Source organism: Triticum dicoccoides, chromosome 5B, assembly GCF_002162155.2.
Source record: "Triticum dicoccoides isolate Atlit2015 ecotype Zavitan chromosome 5B, WEW_v2.0, whole genome shotgun sequence".
NCBI lineage: Eukaryota > Viridiplantae > Streptophyta > Magnoliopsida > Poales > Poaceae > Triticum > Triticum dicoccoides.
Window position 1 is genome coordinate 654,198,247 of NC_041389.1, and position 8,075 is coordinate 654,206,321.

Consider the following 8,075-nt stretch of genomic DNA (forward strand, 5'->3'; position numbering starts at 1 on the left):
GGCGGCGGCTCGGGTGGTGGTGAGGGCGGTGGGGCGGGGTATTTAAGGAGGGGGGCTCCGGCTTGGGGAAGGGGGCGCCCGGGGAGGAGTCCGGCTCGGACTCCCCTCGGCGTCCGTGCGGCGCACGGCGGCACGCGCGGGGAGGCGGCGGCGAGGCGGGCCGGCCTGGCTGGGCCCTTGGCCCGGTCGGGCGCGGTTTTTTTTAAACATTCCGCCGACTAGAAAAATCCTAGAAAAATATAAATAAAAATCTAAAAATTCCAAAACAAGTTTTCTCCGTCTAAATAAAATATTTAGAACAAGATGAACTTTTCTTGGCCCCTAAAATGCAATTTTTAAAACATGCAAATTTTTCTAGGGCAAATAAAATTCCGAATAAACTCAAATAAAATCCAAATAATGATTTTAACATTTTTCCTCCAATATTTCAATTGTTTTGGAGAAGTCATATTATCTCCCCTCATTTATTATTTTAAAATAAAATATTTTATGGAGAGAAATAATTAAAATCAAAATCCTCGTCTTCACTATTTGATAAAATTTCAAATATGAAAATTGGAAAATCCCCAACTCTCTCCGAAGGTCCTTGAGTTGCTTAGGATTTCGAGGATTGCAAACGAAAAAGCAATAGAATATGATATGCATGGATGACCTATGTATAACATACCAAATTGGGAATTTGGGATGTTACAAACCTACCCCCCTTAAGATGAATCTCGCCCTCGAGATTCGGGTTGGCTAGAAAATAGGTGCGGGTGGTCCTTGCGAATATCCTCTTCTCGCTCCCAGGTGGCTTCCTCCTCAGTATGATGACTCCACTGAACTTTGCAAAACTTGATCACCTTGTTGCGAGTGACTCGACTATCAAACTCAAGAATCTTTACTGGCTTCTCCTCATAGGTCAGATTATTATCCAGCTGAATCGCCTCCAAAGGTACTGTATCATTCAATGGTATATCGGCCATCTCAGCATGGCACTTCTTCAGCTGTGATACCTGAAACACATCGTGAACTCCTCACAACCCTTCAGGTAACTCCAGCTTGTAGGCAACTTCTCCCATCCGTCCCAAAATACGATACGGTCCTATAATCTCGGGGCTAACTTTCCCTTAACTCCAAAACGTTTTACTCCCCTCAAAGGTGATACTCGTAAATAAGCTCTATCTCCAATTTCATAGGTTACTTCCTTGCGTTTTGAATTTGCATAACTCTTCTGTCTGGACTGAGCGATCTTTAGTCTGTCTCTGATCAATTTAACCTTCTCTTCTGATTCCTTGATCAAATCTGGTCCAAACAATTGACGGTCTCCTACCTCATCCCACATCAATGGTGTTCTACATCTGCGTCCATACATAGCTTCGAACGGTGCCATCTTCAAATGGCCTGGTAGCTGTTGTTATAAGAGAACTCCGCGTATGGTAAATTGTCATCCCAACTAGATCCATAATCTAGCGCACATGCTCTTAGCATGTCCTCCAGAATCTGATTGACTCTTTCTGTCTGTCCATCTGTCTGGGGGTGAAAAGCTGTACTGAATTCCAATCGGGTACCCAAAGTCTGGTGTAACTGATGCCAAAACTTTGAAGTAAACTGGGTTCCTCTATCTGATACGATGCTCCTCGGAACTCGATGTAAACATACGATCCTGGTCATATATATCTTGGCCAACTTTGCACTTGTATACGTTGTTTTCACCGGGATGAAGTGAGCTACTTTAGTTAATCGATCCACAACTACCCATATAGAATCATATCCTGCCTTGGTTCTGGGTAATCCGGTAATAAAGTCCATACCAAGTTTGTCCCACTTCCATTCGGGTATTGGCATAGGCTATAACAGTCCTGCTGGTTTCTGATGCTCTGCCTTCACTCTCTGACATACATCACATACGGCTACATACTCGGCAATATCCTTCTTCATACCAGTCCACCAGAAACGTTCCTTCAAGTCCAAATACATCTTGGTGTTTCCGGGATGAATCGAGTATGGTGAATCATGGGCCTCCTGAAGTATCAACTTCCTGATCTCCGAATTGCTGGGCACATAAATCCGGTCCTCAAACCACAAGGTATCGTGCTCATCCTCGCGAAAACCTTTGGCTTTACCTTCGCCCATCCTCTCTCTTATCTCAACATTCTCTTTGTCCTCCTTATGAGCTTCTCGAATCTTGTCCAACAATGTCGACTGAACCTCCATTGCTGCAAGAAAGCCTTTTGGAACAATCTCCAACCGAAGTTCCATGATCTCCGCAGCTAACTCTTTTGGCATTCCTTTGCTCACAAGAACATTAACATAACTTTTCCGGCTCAAAGCGTCTGCTACGACGTTGGCTTTTCCTGGATGATAGTGTAGCTTCATATCGTAATCCTTTATAAGTTCCAACCATCTCCTCTGTCTGAGGTCCAACTCCTTCTGGGTGAAAATGTACTTCAAGCTCTTATGATCCGTGTACACATCACAACGGTTTCCAATAAGATAATGTCTCCAGGTCTTCAGCGCATGCACTACGGCTGCTAACTCCAGATCATGTGTGGCATAGTTCAACTCGTGTGGCTTCAGTTGTTGTGAGGCATACGAAACAACTTTTCCTTCCTGCATAAGCACACATCCAAGTCCCAAGCGAGAGGCGTCACAATACACTTGAAACTCCTTACGTATATCTGGCAAGGTCAGCACTGGGGCTGTAGTCAATCGTTCCTTCAGCTCTTGAAAACTTGTCTCGCAATCCTCTGTCCATTTGAACTTGGTATCCTTCTTTAACAATTCAGTCATTGGTTTAGCAATCTTGGAAAAATTCTCAATGAATCTCTGATAATATCCTGCGAGTCCAAGAAAACTGTGGATCTCGCCAACTGAAGTGGGTGCCAACCATTCAGTGACCGACTGAACCTTACTGGGATCCACTGCTATACCCTCTCCTGATATAACATGCCCAAGAAATCCAACTTCTTTCAACCAAAACTCACACTTACTGAATTTGGCGCATAACTGGTGTTCCCTGAGTTTCTCGAGAACCAAACGCAAGAGTTCCGCATGCTCCTCTTCGTTCTTCGAGTATATCATAATATCATCAATAAATACCACAACGAACTTGTCCAAATACTCCATGAACACCTTGTTCATCATACTCATGAAATAGGCAGGGGCATTAGTCAGTCCAAATGACATGACCGTGTACTCATATAATCCATACCGCGTGGTAAACGCTGTCTTTGGTATATCCTTCTCTCGGATCTTCAACTGATGGTATCTTGATCGTAGATCAATCTTTGAAAACACCTTAGCTCCTTGTAACTGATCAAACAGATCATTAATCATCGGTAAGGGATACTTGTTCTTTATCATTACTTCATTCAGAGCTCGGTAATAAACGACCATCCTCAGGGATTTATCCTTCTTCTTCACCAAAAGTACTGGGGCTCCCCAAGGTGATGAACTTCTACGAATGTAACCTTTCTCCAATAATTCTTTGATCTGCTTCTTAATTTCCTCCAGGTCATTTGCTGGCATCCGATAGGGTCTCTTGGATATCGGCCCTGTACCTGGCAATAGCTCTATCAAAAACTCGATGTCTCTATCCAGTGGCATACCTGGTAACTCTTCGGGGAAAACATCCAGAAAATCCTTTACTACAGGTACTTCCTCCTGTACAACTCCCGTGAGGGCGTTTACTTGGCTCCTCCTAGGCACATGCCTAGATACATACTTAATCCTTTTTCCCTCCGGGGTGGTAAGGTAAATTGACTTACTAGCACAGTCAATACTTCCTCCATACTTCGACATCCAGTCCATTCCTAATATCACATCCAATCCTTGCGACTCCAAGATAATTAGGTCATACGGAAATACATGTGTGCCAATGATTAGGGGTATCTGGGTGCACCAACTGCTAGCCATGTACTCTGCTCCAGGCGAGCTCACTAAAAGGGGTGTCCTAAGGGTTTGGGTTGGTAACTTGAACTTTTCCACAAATCCCCTTGATATGTATGAATGCGATGCACCAGTTTCAAAAAGAACAATTGCGGTAATTGACTAAACCAAAAACTTACCTATTACCGTGTCCGACTGCTCTTCAACTTCCTCCACGTTAACGTGGTTCGCTTGTCCTTTGTTGAATGGATTGGGCTTCTTCCCAGTGCTCCCAATTCTGTTTCCATTCTTTCCTTCAGAGCAGTCATTGGCATAGTGCCCGGTCTTCCCACACTTGTAGCAAACAACTTGACTTAAGTCCCTCTTTGCGCGTGTAGGCGGGTTAGAGCGATTCTGATTATTGTTGGCTCCATTCCCATTCCCGTTCTTCACACCATTATGGTTATGCGATCCTCCTCCAGCATGGTTATGACCTCCATGGTTATGAACAAGTCCTCCCGAGTTTGGGGTTAAACGAGGCTTCTGGTGAGCTCCTGAGTTGTATTTCCCTTGTCCATACTTCCTCTTACGATTCTCAATCTGCTGCTGCTTTCCTTCAATCATTAGGGCCTTATCTACCAACTCCTGGTAGTTGTTGAAGGTTGCTACCATCAACTGCATACTCATCTCATCATTCAGCCCTTCAATAAACTTCTCCTGCTTCGTGGCATCTGTGGCCACATCATCAGGGGCATAACGTGATAACTTGCTAAACTCATCCACGTACTGGCCAATAGTACGGTTCCCCTGGCGCAGATTGCGAAACTCACGCTTCTTCATCTGCATAGCTCCAGTCGAGACATGGGCAGTATGAAAAGCCTGCTAAAACTGAGCCCATGTGACAGTGTCGATAGGATAGGTGGCTGTGAAATTCTCCCACCATGCTGCTGCAGGTCCATCCAGTTGGTGTGCGGCAAAACGCACCTTCTCAGCATATGTGCATCCTGCGGTGGTTAACTCCCTTCCAATACGATGTAGCCAATCATCTGCAACTATTGGCTCGATGCTACTGGAGAACACCGGCGGCTGTAACCTTAAGAAATGGGCGAGGTTATCCACTGGCGGCGGGTTGTTGTTGGCATTGTTGTTATTGGCATTGCCCTGGTTCTGAACTAGCAATTGCATCAAGGCATTCTGCTGCTGGATCAACTGTGTGATCTTCGGTGGAAAAACAAAATCAGGGTCTCTTCTCGGAGGCATCTGATGGGTTTAGATGGGAGAGATTAGAATAGAAAAAGATCTAGGGGAGAAACACTACCCGTATGTATATGAGGCAAACACAAGCATTCATTCAATCAATCAAGCGAGGGCATACAAAAACGGTCTAGGACTATCGCAAAAGTGCTCACTACTACTAGTTACATGGGGGAATGCTATTATTATATGGTGGTCATCTAGAAATTTTGATCGGTGGAAGACTCCATGATGTCTGCTCCAGCTTCATCTTCGTAGTCATCATCACTTGAATCTGAATCGGTGTCGTTGATGATGATGTAGTTGTCCGGACAAATGGGGTCTCCGTCATCTTCTCTCGGAACTGGTCCTCCCATGAAAATTCCGATCTTCTCGACTAGGTCGTCATTCTTCTCCAATAGGGTCTTGATTTCCTCCTCATATCCATCGCGTGTGAACTTAAGTTCTTCCTCCAGCTCGATGATCTTAGTTTTCGCCTTCTTCAACTCGATCATGTCTGCGCACATCTGGTTCTCCTGTCGTCGAATGTGCTGGTTTTGCTCCTGGATAAAGGCTGCGACAGATCTATCCTTCCTAGTGCTGATCATCTCCCATTGTTCATCTCGGCGCCCACATATTTGATAGGTGGTGTCCTTAAGGTCCTTGTTGTAGATTTCTCCAATGCGTCCCATGGTAATATGAGCTGCCATACTCTTACCAAGGCTCCAAGTGGGTGCTTCCAAAGAAAACTCTATGGGTTTAGAATTTGGCAAGAACGTTCTTCCTGGTACTTGTACTTGAATCATCCAGCCCTCTTCTTCTGGTAGAGTGGCGTTGTACGTCCCGGTGAAGCTTGGTATTCCAATATTCAAGTACCTAGTGACTTCCTTCAAGTGGCGTCCAAAAGGTGAGTCTTCATCTGGTTGTGCAAACTTGTTCTTCATCTCCTTCATCCTAAAGAGTGGAAAAAGAAGAGGAGTCAGAAATGAGAAGAGAAGAGTGACCTATGGTTTATCTTAGTGGTCGTGTCCTACACTCAGCGTGTGCTCTGATACCATCTGGTAGTGACCCGACCTCAGATGGTCAAGTCTCTGTGCTTCCATGTCATCCCTGGATCGGTAATGCTGACACACATAGTACTCGAAGGATTTATAACAGAGTAGCAATCACACACTTATTACATCGAATGTCTCAAAAGAGAACTTATTACAATAATATGGCTTAAGGCCATCTAATGCGATAACAGCGGAAGGCTTGGAAGATAAAGTGAGTCCATCAACTCCAACGGCATAGCTGAGCTGCACGGCAACGACCTATGAACCTTACTCCTCGTCTAAAAAGTCTGCAACATAATACGTTGCAGCCCGAGAACGGGTCAGCACATGGAATATGCTGGCAATGTAACACAAAAGAGCAATAACAGAATAATACTACCACTACATGCATATTTGGCTGGTGGAATGCTCTATGGTTACAGTTTTGCGAAAAGCCAATTTTTCCCTACTTCAAAGGAATAAATTTTAATTTAACTATCATGGTGGTTGAAACATCATTTGAGAAGGTAACCCCAACTCAATGATCCCAATTAAAATAGTTAACAACCCAGCAAGATTAATTAGAAGTGTTGAGATACATGCGAATACTCAAGTACTAGGTACTCAGAATTGTCCATAACCGGGGACACGACTAACCATGATTAGATTGTACACTCTGCAGAGGTTTGCGCACTTTTCCCCGCAAGACTCGATCGCCTCCGCTGATTCCTCGCACTACAAACCCACTACCTGCTGATCCACCTCTTCAAGAGATTCACGTAACTTACTCAACTATGCTAGAGCCCATAATAGCTTGCAGCTGCACACGGAAGTTTCTACCATGAATAGACTCAGTTCCCTTTGAGCCTGGGTGGCGGTCCATAGGAGAATCACACGGTAACCCCGGGATTTCCAAAAATAAAACAGGCAATCACTGGATACCCCAGGTGCCTCAATCCACCCAGATGTGTATTAAAGTTGCCACCTTAAGTAAACCATTATTTTCACAATCTCACATCTGTCATGGAAATCACTCAAACCCAATCCACGTCTACGAGCATAGCATGGCAAAATAAGCAACGCGTAGAAGTAACTCCCAAGGGTTTGATAATAAACAGGGCAATAGGTTCTACCTCAGCAACTACTTCCCAAAACCCACATATTAAAGGCATCCTAGTCATGCAATGTTTGAGGATTGAAACTAATGCATAAAAACTGGGTATGAAAAGAGTATGATCAATATGTTACTTGCCTTGCTGACGATCCGTGAACCCTAGAGACTCGTAGTAACACGCTTCGCACTCCGGGAATTCTATCGCAAACAAACAATAACATACATAAGCAGCAATCAAAGATGCACAAGTAGAACTCCAAATAAAAGAGTTTGACCGGAGATTTCAACTTAAGAACTCCGGTTTGCAAAAAGAATCAAATCAAACGGAGCAACGAAACTCCCACAGCAAAAGAAACAAGATCCGTTAACTAATCTGAACTAGGGTCAAATTTTACAGCGATAAAAACTTGTTTGAGTTGATTATTCAGAAAGAAGGTTTCGAGATGAAACTCCAGGCGCTTGAATCGCCTGATTCCGATAAACGAGCGAAAAGATAAACAGGTTCGAACATCGGATCAGAAATCGCGATCAGAATAATCGCGGAATAAATCCGATAAAAGAAAAACGACGAACGGCTAAACGAACGAGCGTTCGTTAGCAGAAACTAAACGATGATCACGTTCGTTAAAATGAACGAACGAGCGAACGCTCGCTAAATAAATAAACCGAAGAATAAAACCGATCTATAAAAAAACGAACCAGGGTTTTTCTCAAAAAAAAACCGAAGGGGGTTTTATTCGAAAAAAAACGGCGGCGGGGTGGCTACCTCCGGCGAGGTCGTCCGGCAGGGCGGGCGGCTCCGGTGGGGCTCAACGAGGGGTGGCGGGGCTCGGCGAGACGACGGC